Source organism: Saccopteryx bilineata, chromosome 2 (genome assembly GCF_036850765.1).
Source record: "Saccopteryx bilineata isolate mSacBil1 chromosome 2, mSacBil1_pri_phased_curated, whole genome shotgun sequence".
Taxonomy (NCBI): domain Eukaryota; kingdom Metazoa; phylum Chordata; class Mammalia; order Chiroptera; family Emballonuridae; genus Saccopteryx; species Saccopteryx bilineata.
Window position 1 is genome coordinate 247,463,553 of NC_089491.1, and position 20,760 is coordinate 247,484,312.

Below are 20,760 nucleotides of genomic sequence, written 5' to 3' on the forward strand. Positions count from 1 at the left end.
ACATCGAAAACCCCAAAGAATCCACAAAAAGACTACTAGAAACAATAAGCCAATACAGTAAGGTCGCAGGATACAAAATTAACATACAGAAGTCAAAAGCCTTTCTATATGCCAACAATGAAACAACTGAGAAGGAACTCAAAAGAATAATCCCCTTCACGATTGCAACAAAAAAAATAAAATACTTAGGAATAAACATAACAAAGAATGTAAAGGACTTATATAATGAAAACTATAAACCATTGTTAAGGGAAATCGAAAAAGATATAATGAGATGGAAGAATATACCTTGTTCTTGGCTAGGAAGAATAAATATAATCAAGATGGCTATATTACCCAAAGCAATATACAAATTTAATGCAATTCCCATCAAAATTCCAATGACATTTTTTAAAGAAATAGAGCAAAAAATCATCAGATTTATATGGAACTATAAAAAACCCCGAATAGCCAAAGCAATCCTAAAGAAAAAGAATGAAGCTGGGGGCATAACAATACCTGACTTCAAACTCTATTATAGGGCCACGACAATCAAAACAGCATGGTATTGGCAGAAAAATAGACACTCAGACCAATGGAACAGAATAGAAAGTCCAGAAATAAAACCACATATATATAGTCAAATAATTTTTGATAAAGGGGCCAACAACACACAATGGAGAAAAGAAAGCCTCTTCAATAAATGGTGCTGGGAAAACTGGAAAGCCACATGCAAAAGAATGAAACTGGACTACAGTCTCTCCCCCTGTACAAAAATTAACTCAAAATGGATCAAAGATCTAAACATAAGACCTGAAACAATTAAGTACATAGAAGAAGACATAGGTACTCAACTCATGGACCTGGGTTTTAAAGAGCATTTTATGAATTTGACTCCAATGGCAAGAGAAGTGAAGGCAAAAATTAATGAATGGGACTACATCAGACTAAGAAGTTTTTGCTCAGCAAGGGAAACTGATAACAAAATAAACAGAAAGCCAACTAAATGGGAAATGATATTTTCAAACAACAGCTCAGATAAGGGCCTAATATCCAAAATATACAAAGAACTCATAAAACTCAACAACAAACAAACAAACAATCCAATAAAAAAATGGGAAGAGGATATGAATAGACACTTCTCCCAGGAAGAAATACAAATGGCCAACAGATATATGAAAAGATGCTCATCTTCTTTAGCTATTAGAGAAATGCAAATCAAAACGGCAATGAGATACCACCTCACACCTGTTCGATTAGCTGTTATTAGCAAGTCAGGTAATAGCAAATGTTGGAGAGGCTGTGGAGAAAAAGGAACCCTCATACACTGTTGGTGGGAATGTAAAGTAGTACAACCATTATGGAAGAAAGTATGGTGGTTCCTCAAAAAACTGAAAATAGAACTACCTTATGACCCAGCAATCCCTCTACTGGGTATATATCCCCAAAACTCAGAAACATTGATACGTAAAGACACATGCAGCCCCATGTTTATTGCAGCATTGTTCACAGTGGCCAGGACATGGAAACAACCAAAAAGCCCATCAATAGATGACTGGATAAAGAAGATGTGGCACATATACACTATGGAATACTACTCAGCCATAAGAAATGATGACATCGGAACATTTACAGCAAAATGGTGGGATCTTGATAACATGATACGAAGCGAAATAAGTAAATCAGAAAAAAACAGGAACTGTATTATTCCATACGTAGGTGGGACATAATAGTGAAGCTAAGAGACATTGATAAGAGTGTGGTGGTTACGGGGGGGAGGGGAGAATGGGAGAGGGATAGGGGGTGGGAGGGGCACAAAGAAAACAAGATAGAGGGTGACAGAGGACAATCTGACTTTGGGTGGTGGGTATGCAACATAATTGAATGACAAGATAACCTGGACTTGTCATCTTTGAATATATGTATCCTGATTTATTGATGTCACCCCATTAAAAAAATAAAATTATAAAAAAAAAAAAAAAAAGGACATTATGCAGATGAAAGACAATGTTGCAAACTCAAGTATGCTTAGAGATGCAAAGTCAAGTATGTCAGGATGAAACGACAGAACACTTATGATTTGCTTGGGAATGGGTGGAATAAATGTATTTTACTTTCTAAACCAAAATAAATAAGTGCATAAAAAAAAAATAAATAAAAATAAAATAAAATAAACTGATTGTTTCAAACTATATGTTAAACCAGGGGTCCCCAAACTTTTTACACAGGGGGCCAGTTCACTGTCCCTCAGACCATTGGAGGGCCGGACTATAAAAAAAACTATGAACAAATCCCCATGCACACTGCACATATCTTATTTTAAAGTAAAAAAACAAAACGGGAACAAATACAATATTTAAAATAAAAAACAAGTAAATTTAAGTCAAGAAACTGACCAGTATTTCAATGGGAACTATGGGCCTGCTTTTGGCTAATGAGATGGTCAATGTGCTCCTTTCATTGACCACCAATGAAAGAGGTGCCCCTTCCGGAAGTGCAGCGGGACGGATAAATGGCCTCAGGGGGCCACATGTGGCCCGCGGGCCGTAGTTTGGGGACCCCTGTCTTAAACCATTATGCTGTACAATTCAAACATATACAGTGGTGTTTATCAATTATATCTCAATAAAACTGGAAACCAGACAGACTTTCTGTTAGGTGGAGTAACTCCTACCAGGAATTCTGTAGCCAAGGAACCTTCTAGTTACATTTAAGAGTTATGAAGTATTGGAATTCTTTTTCTTTTTAAATCATCTTTGGTTAGTTTTAATATGGCTCTTTTCTTTGTTTTGGAAAACATGTGCTTAAGTAATGCCAGACAGTCCCTGGTATGTCAATGACTTACAGTCTTCAGGGTGCGTTCCCTGCCACAGCTGACTGAGTCTTCTTGTCGGGAATCTGAATCACATGTTGCAGCTAGGAGGAATTCCCTTCTTATTTAAGAAATGATGAAGATTTTTTTTTATTGATTTGGGAACTATAACAGGTAATAATTTCACTTTTGAAGAGACTTCACTTCAATCAGATTTTATCCATGTACTCTACAAAAATAAATTTTTGTAACCTGTGTTAAAAAGAAAAAAAAGAATCTGAGATTCATCTAAGCACCTGCCTTTCACCACCCCTCACCCACATCCAGTCAACCCCCGGGCATCCTACAGAATCCACTCCTCCAGGCCCCTCGAGCCACTCCCTCTGGGCCCCAGTGCCCTGCCTCCTCTCAGGGCTGCTGCCATTCCTGGTAGCTGCTCTCCCGGCTCCCGTCTGGATCGGGTCTCATCCATCCTCCATACTGTACTAGAGTGGTTATTTCTAAAAACAAATCTGATCAAGCTATTCCTCTGTTTTCAATTCCTCAGTGGCTCTCTAGCTTTCAGGGTAAAGTTAAAACTTTTTATTACATACATAAGACCCTCCATAACCTGGCTCTGCAGGGACACCCCAAGGTCACTGACTCAACCCTTGGTGTAACATTCTTGGGCCAGACAGCAGCTGTGAGACAGCAGGGTGCTGAAGGAGCTGGCGCTCTACATCAGACATCCAAGCTCATGTCTCTGGTCCTCCACCAAGGGCAGGAGGGGTTGGAGCTCCACCTCCTCAGCAATTGAAGAAAACGGCTAACACACCTTGCATGAAGGGTTGTTGTAAGGCTTAAACTAGATAATCCAAGGAAAGCCCTTAAACACCGCCTGATGCTTAGTGAGTGCTCATTATTATCAGTATGATGAGTCCTTAGCCTTATTCTTGGCCACCTCTCCCCCCAGGTCCCCCAGACATCACACACTGTTCCCTCTGCCTAGGATGCTCTTGCTCTCTTCTGAGCCAGGCAAACTCCTACTTGTCCGTTGAAATGCAGCTCAACCTGCACTGCAGGCATGGTTCCTCCTCCAGGAAACTTCCTGCTGCCCATGTCTGGTTTTAATGTCTTCTCTGCGTCCCCCTGGCCCCCGCTTTGGCCTCTCCACCTTGAGACACCATGCCGCATTGTATTATCTGTTCACTTCTGCATTTGAACACGGGGCCTGGCATTCAGAGTCCAAAAAAGTATTCAATGAATGAGTGAAAAATAAATAAGCAGCAAAACTAGGGTTCATCCAATATGTCTCAGAGCACCTGCCTTTCCACACCCTTCCAAAGAACATCTCAAAGCATTTAAATCCCCCCCCCCCAAAATGCACCTGGCTGGCTCAGTTCTAGGTCTCCAGACACTTCAGGAGACTCCAGCTGAGGAATGAGTCATGGAATCCACTTGGGAGCAGTGGCTACAGGGAGGCCACAAAAGGAAAGATGCTCATTGTGAAGCTGGCGAAACAAAACCAAGGTTGGGGGGAGGGGTACAGAGAAGGAGTCCACATTAGGGAAAGAAAAACGAGGACAAAGCAAGCAAATTATTTAAGCAGACTGAGAAGGGAAGGACAGATACAATCAAACCCAGACAGGCAATTAATGGACATTCAATTTACAGTTACATTATTACTAATTTATCCAAAACACCTAAAAAAATACCCTTTCCCCCTCTGAGAAGACCCTGCTTCAATGCCTCCCAGCTGTTCAGACATAACTGGTTAACACCACAGGGCCACTGTGCCCGTGCCCAGTCAGACCCCAGGTCAAAAGACCCTGGGGTGAAGGGTGGGTCTAGGCACACGCACAGAGCTTGACCTGGGATGGGGAAAGGACGTTCAGAGCAGTGAGGCCATGTCACTTCTGGAACGAGACAGGAGCAAGCAAGAACTGAAAGAAGGTAAAATCAGAATCAAGCAACCAGCCTTGCATCAGCCCAGGGTTCCGAGTAGCCGTGGGCCCCGGCTCGGCCTCTGGATGGCTTGCTCCCTGTCATCCACAGCACTTTAAAGTACCTGCCAGGCGCACTTAGGTCCTTCTTCATGCCCAGTGCTTCCACAGATGGGGCAGGAGGTGGATCTCCATTGGAGTATAAAGGGGAGAGAAAGGACTGGCACCCACTACTCAGGGACACCGCAAGGTCACTGACCCAACCACTAGTGTGACACCTTGGGCCAGACAGACCCTCGAGGCCACAGGGTGCTGCAGGAGCCAGGCAGAGCTCAGCTGTAGCTGCAAACCTGGGCAGGCCCCTCACTGCTCTGGGCCTGGTTCCTGCTCCAATACAACAGGATAACACTGGCACCCAGCTCAAACGGGGTGACAACTGCAGAGCATGTATGCAGAGCACCCCAGGTCCCCAGCACTGACAACTCCTAGCATCTAAACACTGCTCTGGGCAGAGAAGATGCCAAAGGGTGGAAGCATGGAGGGCCAAGGGAGGAAGGAGGGAGGGAAGGGAAATGTCACCCCTTGTTTCATCATTCCCGATAGGTGAATTTATAAAGATGCCACAGGTATTGTCTGTACATGCTAATCACAAATGCCCTCACATTTCTAAGCCCTACAAAAGCTCAGCTTTAAGCAAAACCACTCCTTGAGGAAAGCATGAGTGCTGTCTCCAGGGCGGTCCGGTCCCTTCTGCTTACACAGCCCTGCTCTCCCTGAGGGTCCTACGAAGGGGACCAGGGCAGCTGTCATCATTCTTATTTTCCAGATGAGAAAACTAATTCACAGAGAGGTAAAGTAACTTCTTCAAAGTCACATCGTAGCAGGTATCATCTTTCTTTCTTTTTTTTTTTTTTTACAGAGAAAGTCAGAGAGAGGGATAGATAGGGACAGACAGGAACGGAGAGAGATAAGAAGCATCAATCATTAGTTTTTCATTGCAACTCTTTAGTTGTTCATTGATTGCTTTCTCATGTGGGCCTTCAGGAGACCGAGTAACCCCTTGCTCAAGCCAGCAACCTTGAGTCCAAGCTGGTGAGCATTGCTCAACCAGATGAGCCCGCGCTCAAGCTGACGACCTCAGGGTCTCGAACCTGGGTCCTCTGCATCCCAGTCCGACGCTTTATCCACTGCACCACCGCCTGGTCAGGCCAGGTATCACCTTTCTTAAATTATATTTTTTTCCAGCCCGCAATACTCCTGAGACACAAGTAGGACCTATGAATGACAGGGACAGAGGTGCTATCTATAGTACGAGAGAGGGGTCTAACATGCAAAGCTCTCCGCACCCCAAAATGCCATCCATCTCTGAGTCCCCTCAACACCCCAGGGCCCCATCTCTCTTCTCCTACACCCCCAGGCTTCACAGCGCCTACGGTGTGTTCCTTGGTTTTTCTTAGAACCGTCTCACGTCTCTGTCCTGCTTGAAGGAGCCCAGCCTGCTCTATAATTCAGATGTCAGAGATGGAGTTGTCAAATGAATCATAGAATGAAACCCTGCAGGAAGTGGCTTTCCAAACAATGGATTTTTAACACAGATGACTAAAATGGATATTGGGGAGCTACTCACCAATATCAGCCCAGAGATGTGGCTGCTATTGGCAAATGTGCTTTCTAACAAAATCTAAATGAGCAAATTAACAACTTCCCAAACTGGACTGGAAGTGGAGAGCTGCCCTCAATAATAAGCCTGCCCATCCCCCACCCCCGGGAGGGATCTGAACTAGCTTAGTTCCCCGTCATTCCTCTCCATGAAATATCCCTCTCTGCATCCTCTCTCCACGGGCCATCGACCACTTCATTTGCTCACCATTATTTTTAAAACTCAAATGTTATTAGCAGTGGAACAGGCATAATAAATACTAACACACTGTTTGCATTTGAGTTAGCTCTGTATGTCCTGTGACCACAGGGCTCAGGGTGAAAGCCAGACTTCCCCCTCACCTGCACTTCGTGTTCAGGACACAGGCCCTTCCAAGGTCACAGGACTGTTGGGTAGCAAGCAGGACAGGGGGGGGGGATGCTCTGAGGACTCACACTTGGGGCTCCCTGATTCCTAAGCAGGGCACTGAGCTGCCTGGCAAAGAGGGCACAGCCACAGTAGGGGCTTTAATGCTGGAAACAGAATTGGATTTCAGGGTGCACATTGAGTTTCCATTGCCTCGTCTGGAAAATGGGTCAATAATACCCTCCCGCAATTAGGGAGGGATTAGAGAAGCTGGATGCAAAAGCACCTAAGAGCAAACGTGCACATAGTGGGGACGGTGGCCAAGGGGGGAGGGCAGGAGAGAGGCTTCTCTGTACTGGGGTCATTGGATACCTGAAATCACCTCCACCGGGTTCCACGATAGGATGAAACCATGGGCAGCGCTTGTCTGGGCTCTTCCCACTGCCTACAAGGGGCTTACACATCTGAATTTCCAGGCATATCTGTGGGACATTACTATGCTGCATCTACGTGCAGGTGCCAAGAATTTAGTTCTGAGCAAAACAGAGGTGGTCACTGGTGCCCAGGCTGGGCACTAGCAGCTGCTTGGGGGTTCAGACTCACCTGGAGGGAGTCATGGCCCAGGCAAGCCTTTCAGAGTGCAGATGGCACAGCAGCTGGGCTCCCAGAGAAGGGCCTCCTAACCCTGGCTCATCTCTTTGGTGCTCAATGGCCTCCCTTCCTTCAACAAACACTCGGCAAGATCCTGCTGTGTGCAGGCCTCTGTGTTACAGAAGTGGGTATGACAGCCCGATCTAATCCCTGGCCTCCCCAGGGCTTGGGGCACAGTGAGGGGACCAAGCAGTGAACAGGCAGTGTGAGGAGTACTCCAAAGGGAAGAACTGCATTCAGGTTGCAGGAGAAAACAGGAAAGAGCTTCCTGAAAGAGGAAGGGATAATCAAGGGTGAAAAAGGAAAAGGGAGAGAGACAGGGGTTCTAAGGAGGGTAAATGGCATGTACAAAGGTCCTGAGGCAATGATGCCAGTTACACGAAGAAGCTGGAATCATATTGCAGATGCAGACCTGCTAAATGGATAGAATCCCTAGAAGAGGCTCAGAAGAAGGGTCCTCAGAGCCCCTGACCACAGTCAGCCTCCAGTCGCATAGGGGAGATAGGACCAACATAATGGAGACAGACTTAAGACAAAAACAATCATAAACAACCAGAACTTGTTAAGGTGCTCACACCTTTAAGTGTATTAAATCCTTGCTGAGGGTTGGGATGTAACCATCAAGAGATGAAGGGGTTAATCAGGGCAGGCCTCACAGAAGAGATGAGCCAGCATACCAGGGGTAAAGAAGCTATCTGCCCTCCAGCACCCTGAAGGGTGCCACCAGACCTGCCTCCCTCACTGAAAACCTGAACAACAGTAAGGTTTTATCTGCTGTGCCAATTGCATATAAATGCAAACACAACACCACCCCTCTCCGCTAGACAAGGCCATATGTCACAGAGGTTTAGCTTAAGTTGGGCTGACTGGCTTAGCCAAATAATAAAGGTAACAAAAGTGCCTGGCTTCCCATCTTCCTCCCAGCCCTCCGCCCACCCATGGAAAATGCCATTGCTGCCCCTGGCCTGTCCCGGGAGCAGGAAGGTTTCTATGAAGATGCAAATGCCCTGTCCAGGCTCCAGGAGACAGGGAGGGAATTCACATCCTGCAGAGCAGTTCCCCGCTCCCCGCCCCTCACCACCAGAGAAGCCCTGCGTGTGCTTCGGCTCACCATCTCACCAGGCAGGGATCTGCCACGGAGGGTGGTCAATGAGAACAATATCATTCGCCCTGGACCGCAGCCCACCCACAGCAAGCACCAAGCACAGCACCAGCTTGCTGCTCTCCAGAGAAATGCCTTCCTGCTGGAGCCCCATTCCCACTGACTGTCACTGTGGAGGCATCTCCGGAAGGGGACGGCCTGGGAACTTCGGCTGATCTCAGGGCCCAACGGGACCCCTGCACAGTCAGTCACCGCCTGGGGACAGGGCAACACGTATGTCCTTCATTCTCTGAGTGTGACTCCCTGGGGTCAGACAGTGCCTCAGCCCACCTCTGCCATAGTCTGGCAATGTGATTGTGGGTAACTTATGTAACCTCTCTGAGCCTCAGTTTCCCCACTTATAAAATGTGAGTTGTTGTAAGGACTAAATGATGAACTACATGAGTAGTGATTGGCCCACAGACTAAAATATTCAACAAATAACAGATATCATTTCTATTAACATTATTCTAGCTCTTCTCTTAGATATTCTGTTGAGTAACCTAGCCATAATAAGCACTTTAAAAAAAAAAAAAAGGAACTTTTTAAATTGAAATACTGGATGGAGGGTGGCGGAGGACGATCTCTCTTCGGGTGATGGGTATGCAACAGAACTAAATGACAAGATAACCTGGAAATGTTTTCTTTGAATGTATGTACCCTGATTTATTGATGTCACCCCATTAAAATAAAAATTTATTTATAATAAAAAAAAGAAAAATACACATTAGTATAGAACTCAGTGAGTTTGCTATGTAACCAGCACTCAGATCAAGAACATTATCAATACTCTAGAAGCCCCCTTAAGCCTCTTCCAAGGGTAGTTACTATCCTAACTTCTATCAACACAGATCACATTGCTTGTTCTTGAACTTTATATAAATACAATCACACAGTATATACTGAAAATACTTTATGATTTAAGCAGCCTTTATATAGATGTTATCTGGTTTGCTCTTCCCCAAGCCCTATGAGAGATTAGGTTTTTTATTGTCCCCATTTTATTGTCAAGCAGACAGAGGCTTCTTTATGGTAAATGACTTGTCCAAGGCTGCAGAGTAAGGACAGAAGGACTCTAACCCCAGACTGGCCTGTCCCCTCTTCTGTCACCTTTTCACATATCACAACTCAACTCAGCTGCAGGTGCCACCGCCAATCAGCATAAATGGGCAAAGGAGGAACCTAGCTGACACCACCGACCACTTCCAGGTGGCTGGAGCCACTGGGACTCTGCACCTGTGCACAGCTCCTGACCATGCCCCAGGACCCAGGGGTGAAAGGTCACCCAGGGCTCTTCCCCAGCATCTCCTCTGTCCACCTCGATGGTACCCTCAGCTGGGTAGGGGAGTAGATGGAGTGCTCGGGGCCAAGGTCCAGGCATTCCAGGGTTAGTTAACCTTTGTACTAGTTCAGCTCTACTGTGGGTTCCATGAATTCCACAGTCCACCAGGGAAATGTGTTTTGAGATCCACACAACTGGCATTTTAATCCCACATACCTGTGAGTTGAAGCAGCCCATCTAAGATTTCCAGAGCCAAGGCTCACTGCTAGCCTAGGGCCCCAGAACCCAGCCTCTGCAGACAAGGGGATCACAGACGAAGCCCTTCATTCAACAACTATTTCCTGAGCACCTACTGTATTCCAGTCCTGGCCTGGTTTTAGGACGGCAGCTCTGAGAAGCAGACACAGGCCCTGTGCTAGTGGAACTCCTGCCCTGTGGGGGAGACAGACAATGACCTTAGCTCACTCCCCCAAGCACGGCCTGACTTGCCTCTGTTACCTCACTTCCATCCACCCTCACTCTCCCAAAAGTGAGGTGCTTTTAGTTCCTTCCGTGCTGGGTGCTGGAGGCAAGAGCAGAGACACCATATGGCCCCTTCAAGGGGCACTGGCCAACGTGGAGAGGCCGTGCCTACAGAGGAAAGGGCAACGCTATGGTTCAGGTACGTGACCTTGTGCGAGTTACTCAAGCTCTCAAGAGCCGCCGCTCTCTCCTGGATCAAATCGAACTAACAATCCCTCCAGGGTAAGGTTGCTGTGAGGATTTGCGACAACATATGAGGATGGACACTTGAAATACAACAAGAGCAACAGCATTACTGACCCAGGATTATAGGACGATGATTGACTCCACTCCAGCTCCTGAAGCCCAAGGTCATGCATGCTATGAGCATCCCCATCTGCTGACGGCCCTCCCCAAAGAAGAGCTGACTGGGAGACGGCCCATCAGCAGCTGGCCAGGGCAGACGCGTTACTGATGGGAATGTGCTTTCTCAGCTGACTCTCCACTACTCAGGAAGTCTGACTGCTGGTGTGCTTCCAGTGTGCGCCCTACCTGGCAGACCTCCTGTTCCAGCCTATTTACTTCGGACTCTGGCAGGACTCTTACTTTTCAAAGGAGAGTAGAATGGTGCTATTTTACTTCAAATAAACTGACAAGCTTTCTCTACCCACTTGCTCACTCTGTACTCTTAGATTTGGGTCATCTGAACTTTGTGGTCCTCTGATGCAGCGTCTGCCACATCACCCAGCCTTGCCGAGGCTCAAAAGCCAGCCAGTCTCCCCTGTCCTCAGCGTCCTGCCACCAGGACCCAAGGCCCAATCTAGCACCTGACAGACTCAAAAGATCTCTGCATGCACATTTTATAAGGGCCCAGTCCCAGGGTGAGCCCACCCTATGCCACAGGATGGCCATGCCTGTCACACAAGAGGTACTCGGGACACATACGCTATATAACCTTTGTATTTCTGTGGTGTCAGTTGCTACTTTCCCTGTTTCGTTTCTGATTTTGTTTGTGTCCTATCTCTTTTTTTCCTTTATGAGCCTGGTTAAAGGCTTGTCAGTCTTTTTGTCTTTCTAAAGGACAGGCTCTTGGTTTCATTGATCTTTTGTGTTGTTTTTGAGTCTCTATGTCGTTTATTTCTGCTCTAATCTTTACTATTTCTTTCTTTCTGCTTACTGGGGGCTTGGTTTATAGTTCTTTTTCAAGTTCTTTGAAGTGTAAAGTTAGACTGTTTATTTGAGATTTTTCTTGCTTCGTGAGGTAGGCCTGTATTGCTGTGAATTTCCCTCCTAGGACTGCTTTCGCTATGTCCTGTAGGTTTGGGGTTGTTGTGTGCTCATTTTCATTTGGCTCAAGGCAACTTTTGATTTCTTCCTTGATCTTATTGTTGACCCTTTCATTGTTTAGTAACATGTTATTTACCTTCCATGTGATTATGTGTTTTTCAGGGGGTTTTTTTCTAGTTTCATACCATTGTGGGCAGAGAAGATGCTTGATATGACTTCATCCTTCTTGAACTTACTAATACCTGTTTTGTGTCCTAACATGGGGTCTATCCTAGAAAATGTTCCATGTGCAGCTGAAGAGAATGTATATTCTGTTGTTTTGGGGTGAGGTGCTCTGTAAATATCAATTAAATCCATCCGGCCTAGTGAGACATTTAAGTCCACTGTTTGCTTGTTAATTTTCTCTCTGGGAAGATGAAGCCATTGATGTCAATGCGATGTTAAAATCCCCTACGAAGACTATATTACTGTCAGCCTCTCCTTTTGTGTCCATCAAGATTTGCTTTATCTATTTAGGACCTATATTATAGGTGCATCTTTGTTGGGTGCATATATGTTTACAAGGGTTATATCCTGTTATGGGATTGATCCATTTAGCATTATGTAATGTCTTTCTTTGTCTCTTACTATGTTTTGAAGTCTATTTGGCTGATATAAATATTGCTACACCAGTTTCTTTCCTTTCCATTTTCATGGAATGTCTTTTTCCATTTCTTCACTTTTAGACTCTGTGTATCTTTTGTTCTGAGGTGGGTCTCCTGAAGACAGCATATATATATGGGTCATATTTTCTTATCTATGCAGCTACCCTATATCTTTTGATATAGGGTAAGAGCATTTAATCCATTTAAATTTAAAGTAATCATTGATAGGTACTTATTATTGTCATATTATTATTATTTTTTTAAGCCAGAGGAGGGGAAATAAAGAGACAGACTCCCACATGTAGCCTGACTGGGATCCACCCAAACCCAGGGTGTGTCTGCATGCTGAGTCAACGCTCAATCCACTGGGCCAACTGGCCAGGGCCTGCCATTTTATTCTTTATTCTGTATGCCTATGTTCCTCTCTCTCTCTTTTCTTTCTGCTTCTTAAAGAAGACTCTTTAACAGTTGTTGTAACACTGGTTTGGTCATAATAAACTCCTTTTGCTTTTTTTTTTTTTTAATCTGGGAAGCTCTTTATTTCTCCTTCAATTTTAAATTACACCCTCGCTTGGTTGTAGGTCCTTGCTTTTTATCACTTTGAATATTTCATGCCAATCCCTTCTGACCTAAAGTGTTTCTGTTGAGAAATCAACTGACAGCCTTATGGGAGCTCCCTTGTAAAAAAACTGTCTTTCTCTTGCTGCTCTTAAGATTCTCTCTTTACCTTTACCCTTTGCCAGTTTAATTATGATGTGTATTGGTGTGCACCTCTTTGACAGCCAACTTGTTTGGGACTCCTTTTTTCTTTCTTCTTCTTTTCCAAGTGAGAGGAGGGGAGATAAAGAGACAGACTCCTGCATGCACCCCAACTAGAATCCACCCAGCAACCCCTATCTGGGGCCGATGCTCTGCCCATCTGGGGCCATGCTTGCAACCGAGTCGTTTTTAACACGTGAGGCAGAGGCTCCACAGAGCCATCCTCAGCGCCCAGGCCAATTTGCTCAAACCAATTGAGTCATGGCTGCTGGAGGAGGAGGGGAGGGGTAGAGAAGCAGATGGTCGCTTCTCCTATATGCCCTGACCAGGAATCAAACCCCAGACATCTACCGGCCAGACCGACATTCTACCACTGAGCTAACTGGCCAGGGTCTTGTTTGGGACTCTTTGTACTTCCTGGACTTCTATGTTTTTCCCCTCAACACATTAGGAAAGCTTTCAGCCATCATTTCTTCAAATAGGCTCTCAATCCCCTGCTGTCTATCTTCTCCTTCTGTTTCCCCCATGATGCAGATGTTGTTATGCCTAATTTTGTCCCAAAGGTCCCTCATACTTTCCTCATTTTTTAAAATTCTTTTTTCTTTTGGTTGCTCTGCTGGAGTGTTTTCTGCTGTCTTGTCTTCTAAATCTCTGACCTGATCCTCTGCTTCATCTAACCTGTTATTGATTCCTTCTAATGTACTCTTCATTTCAGATATTGTATTTTTCATTTCTCACTGCTTCTTTTTTATGGTTTCTGTGTCCTTTTTAATGCTTACTGTCTCTTTAAATTTTCACTGAGATCATACATTTCCCCATTAAGGTCCTTTGGACATCCTTATAACCACTGTTTAGAACTCTGTATCTGGTACCTTGGTTGCTCTCATTTTATTTCATTCCTTTTCTGGGAATTTTTCTTATTCTATTATTTGGAGCCTGTTTCTTTCTCTCCTCATTTTTGTATACCTTTTTATGTTTGTCTCTGTGTAGATCTGCTATGACTCCCAACTTTGTGGGGGTGGCTTTATGTTGCAGGTGTCTTGGGAGTGTGTGGTACAATCTTCCAGATCCCAATATTAACTAGGTGCTCCAGGAATGTCTCTTGTGTGGGTTATGTGCACCCTCCAGTTGTAGTTGAGTCTTGAATGCTATTGGTCCATTCGTGGTGGGGCTAACCCTCAGGCTGGCTGGGTAGAAGGATAGAATTTGATTACAGTGTATGAGCCCCTCTGCAGAGGCTGCCTCGAGGGAGAGTTTTCCCAGCAGGGTCTGGTACCTGCCAAGACTACACCACTTGGGTGTACCACTTGAACGGCTAGTTGAGTGTTGGTTCTGGGTCCACCTGGGTGGCATTCCAGTGCAAATCAATGTCAGACGCTGTTTGTAACCAGCCTTGGGCTACCTATCTGGAGCCACCACATCATTCCTGTTTGTAGCTGCCTCTACTGGGCCATGGAAGGGTCACACTGTGTACAAGCGTCGGCTTCCCCCAGCTCTGAGCCAAGGGCAGATCAGTGAAACGTCCCAGGCCCCCTGAGGTCCGCCTCCGCCTGTCAGCCACTCCACCATCCCCTGAGGTTGCCTAGTCTTCCTGGAGAGCCTTCTGCAGAAAGACTGCAGAGTGAGACTTAGCACAGTGACCTCAGTGGCTGACCCTACATATCTCTCCTTGGGGCCATACCACCTGGACATCTTTATGACTCCCATATGCTCTGAGTTGCCATCCCTCTACCAAAACCCGGGATGGGTGTCCAAGAGCAAGATCCTGTGCACTGACGCTTGAACAGAGCACCTGGGTCTCTAGCAGACTCCCTTCTCTTCTAGGCAGACAAAGTCCCTGCTGATTTTCACTGCCAGATGCTACACTGGCTCTTCTTCCCAACTTCTATGCTCTGGGCTGGGATCTGGGCATGGGATTGAGACCCCATACTTCTCAGGGGGCACTTCTGCAGCCAAGATATCCCTCCAGATTCTCAACCACTACACATGGGCGTGGGGACCAGCCCTATCTGCATTTCTGCCCTTCCTCCAGTCTCTAAGTGGCTTCTTCTGTAAGCCCTTAGTTATAATACTTCTGTTCAGCTAGGCTTCAGTTGGTTATCAAGACTAACTGCTCTATATTTTAGCTATAAATCTGGTGTGGCACTAGGAGGAGGTAAGTGTAGCTTCCACCAACCCTGTAGCAATCTTGGAATCCCCAAGGAAATGTGTGCTATAAATGGATGTACGGAACTCTCAACGCAGCCCTATGGCCAAGGATCAAGCAACTACATGCTCATAATGCAAGTCCTAGCCTCGGACAGTTCTCTGAGGCTCACAGGCCATCATCCTCCTGGCTAGGGGGTTCCATTTGGGGAAAAGAAGCTTGAAGGAGACTGAGTCCCGGTTTTCCTGCCTGATCATGAGGTATCTTCACACCCAAAGGCTGGGATGTAAGAAAGGGTAGAAGTGCCTTATGGGGTTCCAAGGAGGGTTACAAAGCAAGGACCCAGAAGAAGGACATTTAGCTTGATATAAGGTAAAGCTTTTGGGTATTTTTTTTTTTAAGAAAATTCCTAACATTTCCTGAGTACCTTCTATATGCCAGGCAGTATGCTGAGCGCTCCCACTCGTTCCCTGGTTTACAGCATCCTGGAGTGGGACGGCCTTCCTCCTGAATGGTCAAGAGCTTGGTCCAGACTGCCAAATTTATATCCTAGCTCTACCACTTACTAGTAAGTCACCTCGGGCAAGCTATGCGACTTTTCTGGGCCTCAGTTTGCTCATTTGTAAAATGAGACAACAGTCCCTACTTATAGGGTTGTTGAAACATCAGCTTAATGTACATAAAGCATCTAGAGCATAATAAGTGCTCAATAATGTTAGCCTTCAGAAACTGGGGAGGTGGGGCGGGATGGAGCAGAGGGAGGAGGGATAGGAGGAAGAGGGGGAGGGGGAGGGAGGGGGAGGGGGAGGAAGAGGCAGCAATTGAGGCTGGATAACTAGCCAATGGAGAGTCTGTGTGCAGAAGAGAGAAGAGGAGCAGGTGAGATACTGAATGAATGATCTCAAGCTTCTTCCAGGAATAAGAGTCTATGATTCATTCAACCTCCCAGAGTTTCAGTTTGCCTACCAATTAAATAGGCATTACCATTCCTGGACAAATGCTGCTTTATTCTGTGTAATGTTCTCAACCTTGGGGAGAGCAGTTCTATTCAAGGATCTCTGTCTCCACCATTTGTGCAGGCCAGTAATGGCCCTCAAAAGACACTGGGTGTGTGGACAGAGCTCTGGGAAGGGGGCAGGAGTACTAGATCCTGATCCAACCTCCCAATCAAATTACCCTACGGCTTTCTTCCCTAGTTACTTAACTCCTGAGAGTCTGAATGTTAATTCCTACTTGCCCTACCTCTCAGGTTGGTGGCCCCATGAGATTCTCAGGGGAGGAGCAAAAACCACCAGGAGCATCATAAGTCTTTGACTATGAAGGCTCACATAGCCTTCCTGTCCTCTCCTCACATCCAATTCTATGAATTTATCTCTGCAACAGATATTTGTTAAACATGAGTTGATGCCACTTCAATAAGACAAAGTCATTTAACATCTACTCTGTGCAAGGCACTTGGGACATGACTGACCCTGGACACAGCAGGTGTGAGGTCCTGGTATCTTGGAGGTAAGCTTCATTCCAGTCCCCAGGAAGTGAGAGACACTGATGAGTAACTTCAAGAACAATGAGCGCTGGACACAGGGCTCCCAGCACCACAAGGAGCGGGCAGGGAGGGCTCACAAAGGTTAGGGAGGTAAGATTCAGTCAATCAGCACTGCCTAGCACCAGCCCACTCCGCAGCACATGGCTCAAGGCTCACGCCCCACGCGAGACTGCTCAGCTGCTGGCCAGGAACTCCGCCGGCCAACCGTGCCCCATCTGCAAATGCTCCAGTGGCCTCCCTCACAACACGTCTGGCAATAAACTTATCAGCTTTCCCTCAGACACACTTCTCCTTCTGGCTTCCCTATTTCTGAAAGTGACATCGCGTTCTCCCTGGTCTCCAAGACTAGAAATCTCCAAGTTCTCTGTGACACTTCCTGCTCCCTCATCTGCTCTTCCCAATCTGCCAGCAAGTGCCGCTCTTCTCTGGAAATGTCACTCAGTGTACTCTCCTCCTGCCTTTGCCAGCACCCAGGCCCTCAGCTCCTCCCTTGGCACACGCAGTACACCTCCGCCCAAGGATCCTCCATGTCTCCCCACAGCGGACACATCAACCTGGCCCTCTCCTTTTCGGCTTGCAGCAGCCTCCTGAATTGAGTTAGCTCTGCCCTACCCCTGCCCACCGAGAGACTGGACCCTTTCTTCCCTCGCCTCACCCAATCCTCAGCACACCCTCTGCTCCCTACTCTGCCGCCCCTTCTTCACCCATGAAGTCCTTCCTCCCTCCTGTCACTGAGTTCCAGCCCCATCTGTCTACCTGCTTTGCTGGCGACCAGTGCACAGGACACACACATCCTGTCCCAATCCTGTGGTGTGTCTTCCTGTGCTCTCCACTCAAATCGCAAACCTGCTGAAGGGAAAGCCCTGCCCTACAAAGGTGCTCTGAACCAGGCAGTCCCTGCTGGGCTGTATGTAAATGATGCATTTCCATTCCGTAGTTTAATAAAGCCCTTGAGGAATCACCCTGGCCAGATAGCTTGGTTGGTTAGAGCACCATCCTGATATGCAAAGGTTGCTAGTTCAATCCCTGGTCAGGGCACATACAGGAACAGATCGATGTTTCTGCCTCTCTTTCTCTAAAATCAATAAATAAATTTTAAAAAAGACCATGATGAATCTTTTTAAAAAAGAGCCTCTCCCTCCCTTTTCGGGGCCCAAGAACAGGGGAAGGAACTGGGGTTCTGGAGCGCTCCCTGGCTTGTGAAGCAGTAGAGTGTCACACTGCAGGGCCCCCGATGGGCCCCCTTTCCTCGACAGTAAAAATGGGGGTGCTCACATCTAACTCATGGGGAGCTGGGAAGATTGAGTGAAGAAAGCAGAGTGCTCAGACAATGCAATGGTACATTGATTCCCTTCTCCCTTCCCATGATTTATTTTGGCTGGCCCAGTGGTATAAGATGTTTTTTTCTTACATTGGATTTGCTACATGTAAGGCATACCCTATATTATGCAACTAAATGTTATAATCAATTAACAACTATTTCTTATGTTCCTACTTCGAGCAGGGGCCAGTTTATGGCTTGTGGAAGGACAGCACTTGCTGAGTTATGAACTCAAGATGTGAAAGGGCACCAGGGAGGGCTTTGCTGCTCAAGGGCCTTGCCGTCTGGGCAAGGAGACAACAAGGGGTGGATAATTATCAACAGTAGGCAGGAGAGGGAGGCTGAAACACTGCCTCAAAGAGGAGCCCCCCCAGGGGCGCGCGCGCGCGCGCGCGCGTGTGTGTGTGTGTGTGTGTGTGTGTGTGTGTGTGTGTGTACCGGCAGGGCGGCCTCCTTCACATCGCAAATCACATTCCCATTCACTCACATTCTTGCCGAAACAACCCTTTCAGGCAGGCCATTTTACAGGCAAGGCAAGTGAGGTTAAGCAAGTTGTTCAAAGTCACTCAGGAAGTGACACTGGGACAGACACTTAGGTTTTACCCCTAAGGATGGGAGGGGAGGTTTCCAGGAGGAAGAAATAAGAGCTGATGGCTCTTGAGATTGGGTCACAGGTCACAAGCACCTTCCTTTGTAGGAAGGCAGGTACGGCCTCATGCTGCCCAGGGAAGAGAAGTTACCAGGTCCCAGAGACGGACCACTGAAGCCCCAAGTGAGGACAGTGGCAGTTGGAAAGGAAAGGTCAGACAGGACACCAGAAGTTCTCAAAAGAGCAGAGGACTGATGTGATGAGGACAGGAGAGTGGGGGGGGGGGGGCAGGCACGGGAGGGATGTGCAGGGGTCCCAGAGGCCCGTCTCATGGCTTAGAGACCCTGGAACTCTCTCTGCAGGAGCGAGTCAAGAGAAGCAGCCGGCCTGGGTGCTGGGGCAGCCAGTCTGGGGGGCTGAGAGAATGCAAAACCAAGAATGAGCTAGACTGCAGACCCTGGGCAGGGGTGGGAAGCCGATTCTTCAGTTCCACGGGGAGAAGAAAGTGTTCAGTGACACTGGAAAGCAGGAATAGGAACAGAAGCACGGGATGGGGAGAGAGAAGGCTGAACAGCTTTAAAAGCAACAAGTAGCAGCAAAAGAGCATGGGGAGGGAACCCAGTGGCCTTGGGTATGGCTGCAGAGCCTTAGACAAGTCATTTCACTTGTGGGAAACTCAGTTTCTTGGGAATCAGTAACATCTTCTTACAGGGTGGTGGTAAGGATCAAATACCAGTAAGGCCCTAGTAGAGACCAAGTAATTTTTCTAAAAAGCATTTGAGAAACTGTGGGACACAATACACACACAAGGAATTAGTACTGTGCAGAAGTAGCAAGAGATGCTTTCTCCCCACACCTGTTCACCACCATCGCCCACCCCACCAGCCACACAACACAGGCTTCCCCCTCTTCCTCCTGCTGCTCCACTGGTTTGCCCAGCAGTTTCCCCCCTTTCCCAAGACAGGGCATTGTGCCTTCTTCCTCCCCTCCATCGTGGTGGGGCTAAGACTCACCTCAGGGGCAGCTGAGGCCCTCTCCAAGAGCCCCTGCCTCCCAGCAGCTGGGATCCTCTCTCTGGAGTCTCCACTTTTCCCCCCACCACGTAAAAGTTCCCCCACCATCCTCCGGGAAAAATGAACTGGAGGGTCAGTCCAAAAACTGACCCAGTCTCTGGGAAGAAGTATCAGCGCTGGGAGAAAATGTCAGCCAGTGACCAAGATGCCTTTGGAAGGGGAGTGGGGGAAACACACACACACAAAACAGAATCTCCTCTCAAAGTCCCTCCACTAACCCCTGCCTCCTCCCACCAGGCACTCCTCAGAGCCCTGGGGCCAGCCTTGCCTCTGGTCTCAGGGGGCAGGTCCAGAGACAGACTGGGGGATGGAGCTGGTGAGGCAGGCAGAAACTAGTGACCAAGCCCCAGGCCACAGCTCCCCACAGAGGCTCGCTCCACAAAAAATGAACAAAATATGGAAAATTAAACAAATCCAGACACTGTAATGTGTGCTTATTAGATTAGCTCTCTGAAGGGTCATGACCTTGATGAACACATCCAGCCAGTGAGGAAAATAATAAACCTGATTAATAATGAGACATGAGCTCAGCGTCAGCAAATACAATCAGCCTCATGATGCCCAACGGAGTTCCAGGGGATTCCTTCCACGGTGGGACAGGGCAAAGCTGACCTCTCCGGGCCCCTTGCCACCATCACAGGAGCACAGACACTAGGGAAGTAAAGTGGAATGAGATTTCTCTCTAGATGACCACTGCCTACCCAGACAGCCTCTATCCCAGACGCCAGGTGTTGGCAGGTGCTCCTGGAAGTGTCACCATTACCCTGGTGACTCGAGGGAGCTTAAGTAAAGGTAGTTCTCTGTTTCTGACAGGGCTCAGTGCTCTTGGCCAGTTCTGAGATGCCCAACATTTGGCAAAGGGACCCGACTGAACCCAGGGCTCTCCCTCTCTTTCCAGACAACCCAGGCTCTCGGGAGACATGCCCAGAAGAGCCACTGGAGGGAGGCAGGGAGATGGCACCACGTGGCATCACCAGACAACAGTACCAGGAGGAAGATGGCAGCATAGAGATGCCAAGAGCTGTCAAGAGATGCCAAAGGTCCAAAGGAGAAGAAGCTCTTCCCATTGCCCCACCACTGCCAGGCAGGCCGGCCTCCCTCC

General features: G+C 47.3%; 1 protein-coding gene across 1 annotated transcript in view; it reads right to left on the reverse strand.

Annotated features, from left to right (window-relative positions):
• Positions 1-20,760, reverse strand: part of GRIK4 (glutamate ionotropic receptor kainate type subunit 4) — a 379,418-nt gene that overhangs the window by 357,258 nt on the left and 1,400 nt on the right. The gene's annotated exons all lie outside the window — the stretch shown is intronic.